The 18854-nt window shown below is 37.2% G+C and overlaps 1 long non-coding RNA gene across 1 annotated transcript in view; it reads left to right on the top strand.

Annotated features, from left to right (window-relative positions):
• The first annotated feature begins 244 nt into the window (after positions 1-244).
• The window catches only part of LOC146730203 (uncharacterized), a 63893-nt gene continuing 45283 nt past the window's right edge, over positions 245-18854 (top strand). The window contains exons 1-2 of the long non-coding RNA XR_014927982.1: positions 245-428; positions 1243-1338. This is a non-coding gene — a long non-coding RNA (uncharacterized LOC146730203). The remainder of the gene's footprint in view (positions 429-1242; positions 1339-18854) is intronic.

Here is an 18854-nt window from a genome sequence, read left to right as displayed (position 1 = left end):
TATGCTACTTCAGTAAGGGGTTGCATATGGTGAAAATTGCTATGTATTTTCTTAGTTTAAGAGATCTTTTTAAATCGTTTGTAAATTGACTTTGTTGCTTCTCGTGTGTGGGATATTTATAGAAAAAAAAATTCATTAATTGAAGGAGTATCTTGGAAGTTTGAATTTAATCTAGCGTCTGCACCCATGTTTGAAAATAAATTATCTTAGTTGTGTTAATTCTGTAGGTATTGCTTGTGTTTTGTGCATTGCAAAAATGAAGACTCCTCGTCATTGGCATTGTCCATTGTGCTGACAAACATTTTCATAATGTTCCAAGTTGAGTGTACATCTTGCTGGTTGTAGTTGTGGTGATTTAAATGTACAGAGCAGTGAAATTGAAAGATTTCAAATTGGAAAGAAAGTGAGAACATCAGATGATGCTGACGGTAATTAAAATGATCTTCTATTTCTTCACCAGTGGTATGCCTTGACTATGCAACAGGAGATTGTCTGTCACTTTCAAGAATGAATTTGTGCTTATCCATTTTGTTGATTTTTATATTTTACTTCACTCAATTAATAATTAACAATAGTTACAGAAATTTAAATTGGCATGCCACTACACACATGAAATACACATTTTTACTGATGTTAAAATTAGTGTGTACACATAAATTATCTGTTGTCTAAATAGTACTATTTTGTATAAAGTTAATACATCATTTAAACAGCAATGGAATGAGTCATTGTTGCAAAGACCTTGTAGGTAGGCCATCTGTTCTGGCACCCCACTGTGTCCACAGATATGTGATGCTCATAAAGTAGAACTTGTATGTGACATGGGTAATTCTATGTCATCCTTGATTCTTAATCCTTTATGTTGTAATTAAATCTCTGAATATTTTTAGCCGTATTGAGTGTAGAATATTATATTCACTTTTAAAATCTAGAGTTGTCAATTTTGATCTATTTTATAAAAATTCTTAATTATTGACAAAATCATAGAGATCATATTCATAACTTCAATGATAACAAATGTAAAGAAGGTTAACATGATAGCTATTATTTACAGAATGTTTAGGATATTTGAAAACTACAGTATTCTGACAAATGTAAATGTTGCTTCAAATAATTTTGTAATGGTGAGGCAGGGTCGGGATGTTCCTATTATTGAATGTTCGGTATGTCTGTCACGTAATTTGTATTATTTATTAAATTAAACAAAATAAACTCTGAGGCAACCTTATTCTTTTTTTGCAGGTTCTATTAGAAACTCGAAAAAGAAAGTTGCCCATTGCAAAAAAAATAAAGTATCAAAGATGTTGTCACCTCCACAGACTGAATGTCCCACTTAAGGTATGGTAATATTGAGAAAGAACTTGAACACACACATTACCAGGAAACATTCCAAAGACAACATGTTAGCTCTTCCAATCTTTACTGTCTTCACAGTTGATAAAGCTAAAGGTATTTTTAGCCTTTTGAGTGGGCCACATTACTTTGTAGACATGTAGTGGTGATAGGCCTTCATTATAATGGGAATAGTAGTACCATTACTATGTCTGTAGACTAGGTCCACGAGAGCGTGATTATTGTCTGCGAACACACTATACTAGTGGTTATGAAATTATTACAGGTCTATCATATGCAGGTAGGTGTAGTAATTACTTTGTAGACATGTAGTGATGATAGGCCTTCATTATAATGGCAATAGTAGTGCCATTACTATGTCTGCAGACTAGGTCCACGAGAGCGTGATTATTGTCTGCGAACACATTATACCAGTGATAATGAAATTATTACAGGTCTATCACATCCAGGTAGGTGTAGTAATTACTTTGTAGACATGTAGTGATGATAGGCCTTCATTATAATGGCATTAGTAGTACCATTACTATGTCTGCAGACTAGGTCCACGAGAGCGTGATTATTGTCTGCGAACACATTATACTAGTGGTTATGAAATTATTACAGGTCTATCATATGCAGGTAGGTGTAGTAATTATTTTGTAGACATGTAGTGATGATAGGCCTTCATTATAATGGGAATAGTGGTACCATTACTATGTCTGCAGACTAGGTCCACGAGAGCGTGATTATTGTCTGCGAACACATTATACTAGTGGTTATGAAATTATTACAGGTCTATCACATCCAGGTAGGTGTAGTAATTATTTTGTAGACATGTAGTGGTGATAGGCCTTCATTATAATGGCAATAGTGGTACCATTACTATGTCTGCAGACTAGGTCCAGAAGAGCGTGATTATTGTCTGCGAACACACTATACTAGTGGTTATGAAATTATTACAGGTCTATCACATCCAGGTAGGTGTAGTAATTACTTTGTAGACATGTAGTGGTGGTAGGCCTTCATTATAATGGCAATAGTGGTACCATTACTATGTCTGCAGACTAGGTCCAGAAGAGCGTGATTATTGTCTGCGAACACACTATACTAGTGGTTATGAAATTATTACAGGTCTATCACATCCAGGTAGGTGTAGTAATTACTTTGTAAACATGTAGTGGTGATAGGCCTTCATTATAATGGCAATAATAGTACCATTACTATGTCTGCAGACTAGGTCCACGAGAGCGTGATTATTGTCTGCGAACACATTATACTAGTGGTTATGAAATTATTACAGGTCTATCACATCCAGGTAGGTGTAGTAATTACTTTGTAGACATGTAGTGGTGGTAGGCCTTCATTATAATGGCAATAGTAGTGCCATTACTATGTCTGCAGACTAGGTCCACGAGAGCGTGATTATTGTCTGCGAACACATTATACCAGTGATAATGAAATTATTACAGGTCTATCACATCCAGGTAGGTGTAGTAATTACTTTGTAGACATGTAGTGATGATAGGCCTTCATTATAATGGCATTAGTAGTACCATTACTATGTCTGCAGACTTGGTCCACGAGAGCGTGATTATTGTCTGCGAACACATTATACTAGTGGTTATGAAATTATTACAGGTCTATCATATGCAGGTAGGTGTAGTAATTATTTTGTAGACATGTAGTGATGATAGGCCTTCATTATAATGGGAATAGTGGTACCATTACTATGTCTGCAGACTAGGTCCACGAGAGCGTGATTATTGTCTGCGAACACATTATACTAGTGGTTATGAAATTATTACAGGTCTATCACATCCAGGTAGGTGTAGTAATTACTTTGTAGACATGTAGTGATGATAGGCCTTCATTATAATGGGAATAGTGGTACCATTACTATGTCTGCAGACTAGGTCCACGAGAGCGTGATTATTGTCTGCGAACACATTATACTAGTGGTTATGAAATTATTACAGGTCTATCACATCCAGGTAGGTGTAGTAATTACTTTGTAGACATGTAGTGGTGATAGGCCTTCATTATAATGGGAATAGTGGTACCATTACTATGTCTGCAGACTAGGTCCACGAGAGCGTGATTATTGTCTGCGAACACATTATACTAGTGGTTATGAAATTATTACAGGTCTATCATATGCAGGTAGGTGTAGTAATTACTTTGTAGACATGTAGTGGTGGTAGGCCTTCTTTATAATAGGAATAGTGGTACAATACTATGTCTGTAGACTAGGTCCACGAGAGCGTGATTATTGTCTGCGAACACATTATACCAGTGATAATGAAATTATTACTGTAACAGGTCTATCATATGCAGGTAGGTGTAGTAATTATTTTGTAGACATGTAGTGGTGGTAGGCCTTCATTATAATAGGAATAGTGGTACAATACTATGTCTGTAGACTAGGTCCACGAGAGCGTGATTATTGTCTGTGAACACATTATACTAGTGGTTATGAAATTATTACAGGTCTATCATATGCAGGTAGGTGTAGTAATTATTTTGTAGACATGTAGTGGTGGTAGGCCTTCATTATAATAGGAATAGTGGTACAATACTATGTCTGTAGACTAGGTCCACGAGAGCGTGATTATTGTCTGCGAACACATTATACTAGTGGTTATGAAATTATTACAGGTCTATCACATCCAGGTAGGTGTAGTAATTACTTTGTAGACATGTAGTGATGATAGGCCTTCATTATAATGGGAATAGTGGTACCATTACTATGTCTGCAGACTAGGTCCACGAGAGCGTGATTATTGTCTGCGAACACATTATACTAGTGGTTATGAAATTATTACAGGTCTATCACATCCAAGTAGGTGTAGTAATTACTTTGTAGACATGTAGTGATGATAGGCCTTCATTATAATGGGAATAGTGGTACCATTACTATGTCTGCAGTCTAGGTCCACGAGAGCGTGATTATTGTCTGCGAACACATTATACCAGTGATAATGAAATTATTACAGGTCTATCACATCCAGGTAGGTGTAGTAATTATTTTGTAGACATGTAGTGATGATAGGCCTTCATTATAATGGGAATAGTGGTACCATTACTATGTCTGCAGACTAGGTCCACGAGAGCGTGATTATTGTCTGCGAACACATTATACTAGTGGTTATGAAATTATTACAGGTCTATCACATCCAGGTAGGTGTAGTAATTACTTTGTAGACATGTAGTGATGATAGGCCTTCATTATAATGGGAATAGTGGTACCATTACTATGTCTGCAGACTAGGTCCACGAGAGCGTGATTATTGTCTGCGAACACATTATACTAGTGGTTATGAAATTATTACAGGTCTATCATATGCAGGTAGGTGTAGTAATTATTTTGTAGACATGTAGTGGTGGTAGGCCTTCATTATAATAGGAATAGTGGTACAATACTATGTCTGTAGACTAGGTCCACGAGAGCGTGATTATTGTCTGCGAACACATTATACTAGTGGTTATGAAATTATTACAGGTCTATCATATCCAGGTAGGTGTAGTAATTATTTTGTAGACATGTAGTGGTGGTAAGCTTTCATTATAATAGGAATAGTGGTACAATACTATGTCTGCAGACTGGTCCACTAGAGCGTGATTATTGTCTGCGAACACATTATACTAGTGGTTATGAAATTATTACAGGTCTATCATATGCAGGTAGGTGTAGTAATTACTTTGTAGACATGTAGTGGTGGTAGGCCTTCATTATAATGGCAATAGTAGTGCCATTACTATGTCTGCAGACTAGGTCCACGAGAGCGTGATTATTGTCTGCGAACACATTATACCAGTGATAATGAAATTATTACAGGTCTATCACATCCAGGTAGGTGTAGTAATTATTTTGTAGACATGTAGTGATGATAGGCCTTCATTATAATGGGAATAGTGGTACCATTACTATGTCTGCAGACTAGGTCCACGAGAGCGTGATTATTGTCTGCGAACACATTATACTAGTGGTTATGAAATTATTACAGGTCTATCATATGCAGGTAGGTGTAGTAATTACTTTGTAGACATGTAGTGGTGGTAGGCCTTCAAAATAATGGCAATAGTAGTGCCATTACTATGTCTGCAGACTAGGTCCACGAGAGCGTGATTATTGTCTGCGAACACATTATATCAGTGATAATGAAATTATTACAGGTCTATCACATCCAGGTAGGTGTAGTAATTACTTTGTAGACATGTAGTGATGATAGGCCTTCATTATATTGGCATTAGTAGTACCATTACTATGTCTGCAGACTAGGTCCACGAGAGCGTGATTATTGTCTGCGAACACATTATACTAGTGGTTATGAAATTATTACAGGTCTATCACATCCAGGTAGGTGTAGTAATTATTTTGTAGACATGTAGTGGTGATAGGCCTTCATTATAATGGGAATGGTGGTACCATTACTATGTCTGCAGACTAGGTCCACGAGAGCGTGATTATTGCCTGCGAACACATTATACTAGTGGTTATGAAATTATTACAGGTCTATCATATGCAGGTAGGTGTAGTAATTACTTTGTAGACATGTAGTGATGATAGGCCTTCATTATAATGGGAATAGTGGTACCATTACTATGTCTGCAGACTAGGTCCACGAGAGCGTGATTATTGTCTGCGAACACATTATACTAGTGGTTATGAAATTATTACAGGTCTATCACATCCAGGTAGGTGTAGTAATTACTTTGTAGACATGTAGTGATGATAGGCCTTCATTATAATGGGAATAGTGGTACCATTACTATGTCTGCAGACTAGGTCCACAAGAGCGTGATTATTGTCTGCGAACACATTATACTAGTGGTTATGAAATTATTACAGGTCTATCATATGCAGGTAGGTGTAGTAATTATTTTGTAGACATGTAGTGGTGGTAGGCCTTCATTATAATAGGAATAGTGGTACAATACTATGTCTGTAGACTAGGTCCACGAGAGCGTGATTATTGTCTGCGAACACATTATACTAGTGATAATGAAATTATTACAGGTCTATCATATGCAGGTAGGTGTAGTAATTGTTTTGTAGACATGTAGTGGTGGTAGGCCTTCATTATAATAGGAATAGTGGTACAATACTATGTCTGTAGACTAGGTCCACGAGAGCGTGATTATTGTCTGCGAACACATTATACCAGTGATAATGAAATAGTTACTGTAACAGGTCTATCATATGCAGGTAGGTGTAGTAATTATTTTGTAGACATGTAGTGGTGATAGGCCTTCATTATAATGGCATTAGTAGTACCATTACTATGTCTGGAGACTAGGTCCACGAGAGCGTGATTATTGTCTGCGAACACATTATACTAGTGGTTATGAAATTATTACAGGTCTATCACATCCAGGTAGGTGTAGTAATTATTTTGTAGACATGTAGTGATGATAGGCCTTCATTATAATGGCATTAGTAGTACCATTACTATGTCTGCAGACTAGGTCCACGAGAGCATGATTATTGTCTGCGAACACATTATACTAGTGGTTATGAAATTATTACAGGTCTATCACATCCAGGTAGGTGTAGTAATTATTTTGTAGACATGTAGTGGTAATAGGCCTTCATTATAATGGCATTAGTAGTACCATTACTATGTCTGCAGACTAGGTCCACGAGAGCATGATTATTGTCTGCGAACACATTATACTAGTGGTTATGAAATTATTACAGGTCTATCACATCCAAGTAGGTGTACTAATTACTTTGTAGACATGTAGTGATGATAGGCCTTCATTATAATGGGAATAGTGGTACCATTACTATGTCTGCTGACTAGGTCCACGAGAGCGTGATTATTGTCTGCGAACACATTATACTAGTGGTTATGAAATTATTACAGGTCTATCATATGCAGGTAGGTGTAGTAATTATTTTGTAGACATGTAGTGGTGGTAGGCCTTCATTATAATAGGAATAGTGGTACAATACTATGTCTGTAGACTAGGTCCACGAGAGCGTGATTATTGTCTGTGAACACATTATACTAGTGGTTATGAAATTATTACAGGTCTATCACATCCAGGTAGGTGTAGTAATTATTTTGTAGACATGTAGTGGTGATAGGCCTTCATTATAATGGCATTAGTAGTACCATTACTATGTCTGCAGACTAGGTCCACGAGAGCGTGATTATTGTCTGCGAACACATTATACTAGTGGTTATGAAATTATTACAGGTCTATCACATCCAGGTAGGTGTAGTAATTATTTTGTAGACATGTAGTGGTGATAGGCCTTCATTATAATGGCATTAGTAGAACCATTACTATGTCTGCAGACTAGGTCCACGAGAGCGTGATTATTGTCTGCGAACACATTATACTAGTGGTTATGAAATTATTACAGGTCTATCATATGCAGGTAGGTGTAGTAATTACTTTGTAGACATGTAGTGATGATAGGCCTTCATTATAATGGGAATAGTGGTACCATTACTATGTCTGCAGACTAGGTCCACGAGAGCGTGATTATTGTCTGTGAACACATTATACTAGTGGTTATGAAATTATTACAGGTCTATCATATCCAAGTAGGTGTAGTAATTACTTTGTAGACATGTAGTGATGATAGGCCTTCATTATAATGAGAATAGTGGTACCATTACTATGTCTGCAGACTAGGTCCACGAGAGCGTGATTATTGTCTGCGAACACATTATACCAGTGATAATGAAATTATTACAGGTCTATCACATCCAGGTAGGTGTAGTAATTATTTTGTAGACATGTAGTGATGATAGGCCTTCATTATAATGGGAATAGCGGTACCATTACTATGTCTGCAGACTAGGTCCACGAGAGCGTGATTATTGTCTGCGAACACATTATACTAGTGGTTATGAAATTATTACAGGTCTATCACATCCAGGTAGGTGTAGTAATTACTTTGTAGACATGTAGTGATGATAGGCCTTCATTATAATGGGAATAGTGGTACCATTACTATGTCTGCAGACTAGGTCCACGAGAGCGTGATTATTGTCTGCGAACACATTATACTAGTGGTTATGAAATTATTACAGGTCTATCATATGCAGGTAGGTGTAGTAATTATTTTGTAGACATGTAGTGGTGGTAGGCCTTCATTATAATAGGAATAGTGGTACAATACTATGTCTATAGACTAGGTCTACGAGAGCGTGATTATTGTCTGTGAACACATTATACTATTGGTTATGAAATTATTACAGGTCTATCACATCCAGGTAGGTGTAGTAATTATTTTGTAGACATGTAGTGGTGATAGGCCTTCATTATAATGGCATTAGTAGTACCATTACTATGTCTGCAGACTAGGTCCACGAGAGCGTGATTATTGTCTGCGAACACATTATACTAGTGGTTATGAAATTATTACAGGTCTATCACATCCAGGTAGGTGTAGTAATTATTTTGTAGACATGTAGTGGTGATAGGCCTTCATTATAATGGCATTAGTAGTACCATTACTATGTCTGCAGACTAGGTCCACGAGAGCGTGATTATTGTCTGCGAACACATACTAGTGGTTATGAAATTATTACAGGTCTATCATATGCAGGTAGGTGTAGTAATTACTTTGTAGACATGTAGTGATGATAGGCCTTCATTATAATGGGAATAGTGGTACCATTACTATGTCTGCAGACTAGGTCCACGAGAGCGTGATTATTGTCTGCGAACACATTATACTAGTGGTTATGAAATTATTACAGGTCTATCATATGCAGGTAGGTGTAGTAATTATTTTGTAGACATGTAGTGGTGGTAGGCCTTCATTATAATAGGAATAGTGGTACAATACTATGTCTATAGACTAGGTCCACGAGAGCGTGATTATTGTCTGCGAACACATTATACTAGTGGTTATGAAATTATTACAGGTCTATCACATCCAGGTAGTTGTAGTAATTATTTTGTAGACATGTAGTGGTGATAGGCCTTCATTATAATGGCATTAGTAGTACCATTACTATGTCTGCAGACTAGGTCCACGAGAGCGTGATTATTGTCTGCGAACACATTATACTAGTGGTTATGAAATTATTACAGGTCTATCACATCCAGGTAGGTGTAGTAATTATTTTGTAGACATGTAGTGGTGATAGGCCTTCATTATAATGGCATTAGTAGTACCATTACTATGTCTGTAGACTAGGTCCACGAGAGCGTGATTATTGTCTGCGAACACATACTAGTGGTTATGAAATTATTACAGGTCTATCATATGCAGGTAGGTGTAGTAATTACTTTGTAGACATGTAGTGATGATAGGCCTTCATTATAATGGGAATAGTGGTACCATTACTATGTCTGCAGACTAGGTCCACGAGAGCGTGATTATTGTCTGCGAACACATTATACTAGTGGTTATGATATTATTACAGGTCTATCATATGCAGGTAGGTGTAGTAATTATTTTGTAGACATGTAGTGATGATAGGCCTTCATTATAATGGGAATAGTGGTACCATTACTATGTCTGCAGACTAGGTCCACGAGAGCGTGATTATTGTCTGCGAACACATTATACTAGTGGTTATGAAATTATTACAGGTCTATCACATCCAGGTAGGTGTAGTAATTACTTTGTAGACATGTAGTGATGATAGGCCTTCATTATAATGGCATTAGTAGTACCATTACTATGTCTGCAGACTAGGTCCACGAGAGCGTGATTATTGTCTGCGAACACATTATACTAGTGGTTATGAAATTATTACAGGTCTATCACATCCAAGTAGGTGTACTAATTACTTTGTAGACATGTAGTGATGATAGGCCTTCATTATAATGGGAATAGTGGTACCATTACTATGTCTGCTGACTAGGTCCACGAGAGCGTGATTATTGTCTGCGAACACATTATACTAGTGGTTATGAAATTATTACAGGTCTATCATATGCAGGTAGGTGTAGTAATTATTTTGTAGACATGTAGTGGTGGTAGGCCTTCATTATAATAGGAATAGTGGTACAATACTATGTCTGTAGACTAGGTCCACGAGAGCGTGATTATTGTCTGTGAACACATTATACTAGTGGTTATGAAATTATTACAGGTCTATCACATCCAGGTAGGTGTAGTAATTATTTTGTAGACATGTAGTGGTGATAGGCCTTCATTATAATGGCATTAGTAGTACCATTACTATGTCTGCAGACTAGGTCCACGAGAGCGTGATTATTGTCTGCGAACACATTATACTAGTGGTTATGAAATTATTACAGGTCTATCACATCCAGGTAGGTGTAGTAATTATTTTGTAGACATGTAGTGGTGATAGGCCTTCATTATAATGGCATTAGTAGTACCATTACTATGTCTGCAGACTAGGTCCACGAGAGCGTGATTATTGTCTGCGAACACATTATACCAGTGATAATGAAATTATTACAGGTCTATCACATCCAGGTAGGTGTAGTAATTATTTTGTAGACATGTAGTGATGATAGGCCTTCATTATAATGGGAATAGTGGTACCATTACTATGTCTGCAGACTAGGTCCACGAGAGCGTGATTATTGTCTGCGAACACATTATACTAGTGGTTATGAAATTATTACAGGTCTATCACATCCAGGTAGGTGTAGTAATTACTTTGTAGACATGTAGTGATGATAGGCCTTCATTATAATGGGAATAGTGGTACCATTACTATGTCTGCAGACTAGGTCCACGAGAGCGTGATTATTGTCTGCGAACACATTATACTAGTGGTTATGAAATTATTACAGGTCTATCATATGCAGGTAGGTGTAGTAATTATTTTGTAGACATGTAGTGGTGGTAGGCCTTCATTATAATAGGAATAGTGGTACAATACTATGTCCATAGACTAGGTCCACGAGAGCGTGATTATTGTCTGCGAACACATTATACTAGTGGTTATGAAATTATTACAGGTCTATCACATCCAGGTAGGTGTAGTAATTATTTTGTAGACATGTAGTGGTGATAGGCCTTCATTATAATGGCATTAGTAGTACCATTACTATGTCTGCAGACTAGGTCCACGAGAGCGTGATTATTGTCTGCGAACACATTATACTAGTGGTTATGAAATTATTACAGGTCTATCACATCCAGGTAGGTGTAGTAATTATTTTGTAGACATGTAGTGGTGATAGGCCTTCATTATAATGGCATTAGTAGTACCATTACTATGTCTGCAGACTAGGTCCACGAGAGCGTGATTATTGTCTGCGAACACATACTAGTGGTTATGAAATTATTACAGGTCTATCATATGCAGGTAGGTGTAGTAATTACTTTGTAGACATGTAGTGATGATAGGCCTTCATTATAATGGGAATAGTGGTACCATTACTATGTCTGCAGACTAGGTCCACGAGAGCGTGATTATTGTCTGCGAACACATTATACTAGTGGTTATGAAATTATTACAGGTCTATCATATGCAGGTAGGTGTAGTAATTATTTTGTAGACATGTAGTGGTGGTAGGCCTTCATTATAATAGGAATAGTGGTACAATACTATGTCTATAGACTAGGTCCACGAGAGCGTGATTATTGTCTGCGAACACATTATACTAGTGGTTATGAAATTATTACAGGTCTATCACATCCAGGTAGGTGTAGTAATTATTTTGTAGACATGTAGTGGTGATAGGCCTTCATTATAATGGCATTAGTAGTACCATTACTATGTCTGCAGACTAGGTCCACGAGAGCGTGATTATTGTCTGCGAACACATTATACTAGTGGTTATGAAATTATTACAGGTCTATCACATCCAGGTAGGTGTAGTAATTATTTTGTAGACATGTAGTGGTGATAGGCCTTCATTATAATGGCATTAGTAGTACCATTACTATGTCTGTAGACTAGGTCCACGAGAGCGTGATTATTGTCTGCGAACACATACTAGTGGTTATGAAATTATTACAGGTCTATCATATGCAGGTAGGTGTAGTAATTACTTTGTAGACATGTAGTGATGATAGGCCTTCATTATAATGGGAATAGTGGTACCATTACTATGTCTGCAGACTAGGTCCACGAGAGCGTGATTATTGTCTGCGAACACATTATACTAGTGGTTATGAAATTATTACAGGTCTATCACATCCAGGTAGGTGTAGTAATTACTTTGTAGACATGTAGTGATGATAGGCCTTCATTATAATGGGAATAGTGGTACCATTACTATGTCTGCAGACTAGGTCCACGAGAGCGTGATTATTGTCTGCGAACACATTATACTAGTGGTTATGAAATTATTACAGGTCTATCATATGCAGGTAGGTGTAGTAATTATTTTGTAGACATGTAGTGGTGGTAGGCCTTCATTATAATAGGAATAGTGGTACAATACTATGTCTGTAGACTAGGTCCACGAGAGCGTGATTATTGTCTGCGAACACATTATACTAGTGGTTATGAAATTATTACAGGTCTATCACATCCAGGTAGGTGTAGTAATTATTTTGTAGACATGTAGTGGTGGTAAGCTTTCATTATAATGGGAATAGTGGTACAATACTATGTCTGCAGACTGGTCCACGAGAGCGTGATTATTGTCTGCGAACACATTATACTAGTGGTTATGAAATTATTACAGGTCTATCATATGCAGGTAGGTGTAGTAATTACTTTGTAGACATGTAGTGGTGGTAGGCCTTCATTATAATGGCAATAGTAGTGCCATTACTATGTCTGCAGACTAGGTCCACGAGAGCGTGATTATTGTCTGCGAACACATTATACCAGTGATAATGAAATTATTACAGGTCTATCACATCCAGGTAGGTGTAGTAATTACTTTGTAGACATGTAGTGATGATAGGCCTTCATTATAATGGCATTAGTAGTACCATTACTATGTCTGCAGACTAGGTCCACGAGAGCGTGATTATTGTCTGCGAACACATTATACTAGTGGTTATGAAATTATTACAGGTCTATCACATCCAGGTAGGTGTAGTAATTATTTTGTAGACATGTAGTGGTGATAGGCCTTCATTATAATGGCATTAGTAGTACCATTACTATGTCTGCAGACTAGGTCCACGAGAGCGTAATTATTGTCTGCGAACACATTATACTAGTGGTTATGAAATTATTACAGGTCTATCATATGCAGGTAGGTGTAGTAATTATTTTGTAGACATGTAGTGGTGGTAGGCCTTCATTATAATAGGAATAGTGGTACAATACTATGTCTGTAGACTAGGTCCACGAGAGCGTGATTATTGTCTGCGAACACATTATACTAGTGGTTATGAAATTATTACAGGTCTATCACATCCAGGTAGGTGTAGTAATTATTTTGTAGACATGTAGTGGTGGTAAGCTTTCATTATAATGGGAATAGTGGTACAATACTATGTCTGCAGACAGGTCCACGAGAGCGTGATTATTGTCTGCGAACACATTATACTAGTGGTTATGAAATTATTACAGGTCTATCATATGCAGGTAGGTGTAGTAATTACTTTGTAGACATGTAGTGGTGGTAGGCCTTCATTATAATGGCAATAGTAGTGCCATTACTATGTCTGCAGACTAGGTCCACGAGAGCGTGATTATTGTCTGCGAACACATTATACCAGTGATAATGAAATTATTACAGGTCTATCACATCCAGGTAGGTGTAGTAATTACTTTGTAGACATGTAGTGATGATAGGCCTTCATTATAATGGCATTAGTAGTACCATTACTATGTCTGCAGACTAGGTCCACGAGAGCGTGATTATTGTCTGCGAACACATTATACTAGTGGTTATGAAATTATTACAGGTCTATCACATCCAGGTAGGTGTAGTAATTATTTTGTAGACATGTAGTGGTGATAGGCCTTCATTATAATGGCATTAGTAGTACCATTACTATGTCTGCAGACTAGGTCCACGAGAGCGTAATTATTGTCTGCGAACACATTATACTAGTGGTTATGAAATTATTACAGGTCTATCATATGCAGGTAGGTGTAGTAATTACTTTGTAGACATGTAGTGATGATAGGCCTTCATTATAATGGGAATAGTGGTACCATTACTATGTCTGCAGACTAGGTCCACGAGAGCGTGATTATTGTCTGCGAACACATTATACTAGTGGTTATGAAATTATTACAGGTCTATCATATGCAGGTAGGTGTAGTAATTACTTTGTAGACATGTAGTGATGATAGGCCTTCATTATAATGGGAATAGTGGTACCATTACTATGTCTGCAGACTAGGTCCACGAGAGCGTGATTATTGCCTGCGAACACATTATACTAGTGGTTATGAAATTATTACAGGTCTATCATATGCAGGTAGGTGTAGTAATTACTTTGTAGACATGTAGTGATGATAGGCCTTCATTATAATGGGAATAGTGGTACCATTACTATGTCTGCAGACTAGGTCCACGAGAGCGTGATTATTGTCTGCGAACACATTATACTAGTGGTTATGAAATTATTACAGGTCTATCACATCCAGGTAGGTGTAGTAATTACTTTGTAGACATGTAGTGATGATAGGCCTTCATTATAATGAGAATAGTGGTACCATTACTATGTCTGCAGACTAGGTCCACGAGAGCGTGATTATTGCCTGCGAACACATTATACTAGTGGTTATGAAATTATTACAGGTCTATCATATGCAGGTAGGTGTAGTAATTACTTTGTAGACATGTAGTGATGATAGGCCTTCATTATAATGGGAATAGTGGTACCATTACTATGTCTGCAGACTAGGTCCACGAGAGCGTGATTATTGTCTGCGAACACATTATACTAGTGGTTATGAAATTATTACAGGTCTATCATATGCAGGTAGGTGTAGTAATTATTTTGTAGACATGTAGTGGTGGTAGGCCTTCATTATAATAGGAATAGTGGTACAATACTATGTCTGTAGACTAGGTCCACGAGAGCGTGATTATTGTCTGCGAACACATTATACTAGTGATAATGAAATTATTACAGGTCTATCATATGCAGGTAGGTGTAGTAATTATTTTGTAGACATGTAGTGGTGGTAGGCCTTCATTATAATAGGAATAGTGGTACAATACTATGTCTGTAGACTAGGTCCACGAGAGCGTGATTATTGTCTGCAAACACATTATACCAGTGATAATGAAATTATTACTGTAACAGGTCTATCACATGCAGGTAGGTGTAGTAATTATTTTGTAGACATGTAGTGGTGATAGGCCTTCATTATAATGGCATTAGTAGTACCATTACTATGTCTGGAGACTAGGTCCACGAGAGCGTGATTATTGTCTGCGAACACATTATACTAGTGGTTATGAAATTATTACAGGTCTATCACATCCAGGTAGGTGTAGTAATTATTTTGTAGACATGTAGTGATGATAGGCCTTCATTATAATGGCATTAGTAGTACCATTACTATGTCTGCAGACTAGGTCCACGAGAGCATGATTATTGTCTGCGAACACATTATACTAGTGGTTATGAAATTATTACAGGTCTATCACATCCAGGTAGGTGTAGTAATTATTTTGTAGACATGTAGTGGTGATAGGCCTTCATTATAATGGCATTAGTAGTACCATTACTATGTCTGCAGACTAGGTCCACGAGAGCATGATTATTGTCTGCGAACACATTATACTAGTGGTTATGAAATTATTACAGGTCTATCACATCCAGGTAGGTGTAGTAATTACTTTGTAGACATGTAGTGGTGATAGGCCTTCATTATAATGGCATTAGTAGTACCATTACTATGTCTGGAGACTAGGTCCACGAGAGCGTGATTATTGTCTGCGAACACATTATACTAGTGGTTATGAAATTATTACAGGTCTGTCACATCCAGGTAGGTGTAGTAATTATTTTGTAGACATGTAGTGATGATAGGCCTTCATTATAATGGCATTAGTAGTACCATTACTTTGTCTGCAGACTAGGTCCACGAGAGCATGATTATTGTCTGCGAACACATTATACTAGTGGTTATGAAATTATTACAGGTCTATCACATCCAGGTAGGTGTAGTAATTATTTTGTAGACATGTAGTGGTGATAGGCCTTCATTATAATGGCATTAGTAGTACCATTACTATGTCTGCAGACTAGGTCCACGAGAGCGTGATTACTGTCTGCGAACACATTATACTAGTGGTTATGAAATTATTACAGGTCTATCATATGCAGGTACATGTAGGTGTAGTAATTACTTTGTAGACATGTAGTGATGATAGGCCTTCATTATAATGGGAATAGTGGTACCATTACTATGTCTGCAGACTAGGTCCACGAGAGCGTGATTATTGTCTGCGAACACATTATACTAGTGGTTATGAAATTATTACAGGTCTATCACATCCAAGTAGGTGTAGTAATTACTTTGTAGACATGTAGTGATGATAGGCCTTCATTATAATGGGAATAGTGGTACCATTACTATGTCTGCAGACAAGGTCCACGAGAGCGTGATTATTGTCTGCGAACACATTATACCAGTGATAATGAAATTATTACAGGTCTATCACATCCAGGTAGGTGTAGTAATTATTTTGTAGACATGTAGTGATGATAGGCCTTCATTATAATGGGAATAGTGGTACCATTACTATGTCTGCAGACTAGGTCCACGAGAGCGTGATTATTGTCTGCGAACACATTATACTAGTGGTTATGAAATTATTACAGGTCTATCATATGCAGGTAGGTGTAGTAATTATTTTGTAGACATGTAGTGGTGGTAGGCCTTCATTATAATAGGAATAGTGGTACAATACTATGTCTGTAGACTAGGTCCACGAGAGCGTGATTATTGTCTGCGAACACATTATACCAGTGATAATGAAATTATTACTGTAACAGGTCTATCATATGCAGGTAGGTGTAGTAATTATTTTGTAGACATGTAGTGGTGATAGGCCTTCATTATAATGGCATTAGTAGTACCATTACTATGTCTGGAGACTAGGTCCACGAGAGCGTGATTATTGTCTGCGAACACATTATACTAGTGGTTATGAAATTATTACAGGTCTATCACATCCAGGTAGGTGTAGTAATTATTTTGTAGACATGTAGTGATGATAGGCCTTCATTAAAATGGCATTAGTAGTACCATTACTATGTCTGCAGACTAGGTCCACGAGAGCATGATTATTGTCTGCGAACACATTATACTAGTGGTTATGAAATTATTACAGGTCTATCACATCCAGGTAGGTGTAGTAATTATTTTGTAGACATGTAGTGGTGATAGGCCTTCATTATAATGGCATTAGTAGTACCAATACTATGTCTGCAGACTAGGTCCACGAGAGCATGATTACTGTCTGCGAACACATTATACTAGTGGTTATGAAATTATTACAGGTCTATCACATCCAGGTAGGTGTAGTAATTACTTTGTAGACATGTAGTGGTGATAGGCCTTCATTATAATGGCATTAGTAGTACCATTACTATGTCTGGAGACTAGGTCCACGAGAGCGTGATTATTGTCTGCGAACACATTATACTAGTGGTTATGAAATTATTGCAGGTCTATCACATCCATGTAGGTGTAGTAATTATTTTGTAGACATGTAGTGATGATAGGCCTTCATTATAATGGCATTAGTAGTACCATTACTTTGTCTGCAGACTAGGTCCACGAGAGCATGATTATTGTCTGCGAACACATTATACTAGTGGTTATGAAATTATTACAGGTCTATCACATCCAGGTAGGTGTAGTAATTATTTTGTAGACATGTAGTGGTGATAGGCCTTCATTATAATGGCATTAGTAGTACCATTACTATGTCTGCAGACTAGGTCCACGAGAGCGTGATTATTGTCTGCGAACACATTATACTAGTGGTTATGAAATTATTACAGGTCTATCATATGCAGGTAGGTGTAGTAATTACTTTGTAGACATGTAGTGATGATAGGCCTTCATTATAATGGGAATAGTGGTACCATTACTATGTCTGCAGACTAGGTCCACGAGAGCGTGATTATTGTCTGCGAACACATTATACTAGTGGTTATGAAATTATTACAGGTCTATCACATCCAAGTAGGTGTAGTAATTACTTTGTAGACATGTAGTGATGATAGGCCTTCATTATAATGGGAATAGTGGTACCATTACTATGTCTGCAGACTAGGTCCACGAGAGCGTGATTATTGTCTGCGAACACATTATACCAGTGATAATGAAATTATTACAGGTCTATCACATCCAGGTAGGTGTAGTAATTATTTTGTAGACATGTAGTGATGATAGGCCTTCATTATAATGGGAATAGTGGTACCATTACTATGTCTGCAGACTAGGTCCACGAGAGCGTGATTATTGTCTGCGAACACATTATACTAGTGGTTATGAAATTATTACAGGTCTATCACATCCAGGTAGGTGTAGTAATTACTTTGTAGACATGTAGTGATGATAGGCCTTCATTATAATGGGAATAGTGGTACCATTACTATGTCTGCAGACTAGGTCCACGAGAGCGTGATTATTGTCTGCGAACACATTATACTAGTGGTTATGAAATTATTACAGGTC

This window comes from Saccoglossus kowalevskii, chromosome 20 (genome assembly GCF_978046115.1).
Source record: "Saccoglossus kowalevskii chromosome 20, keSacKowa6.1, whole genome shotgun sequence".
Lineage (NCBI taxonomy): Eukaryota > Metazoa > Hemichordata > Enteropneusta > Harrimaniidae > Saccoglossus > Saccoglossus kowalevskii.
This window is presented reverse-complemented; position numbering and strand designations above follow the sequence as displayed.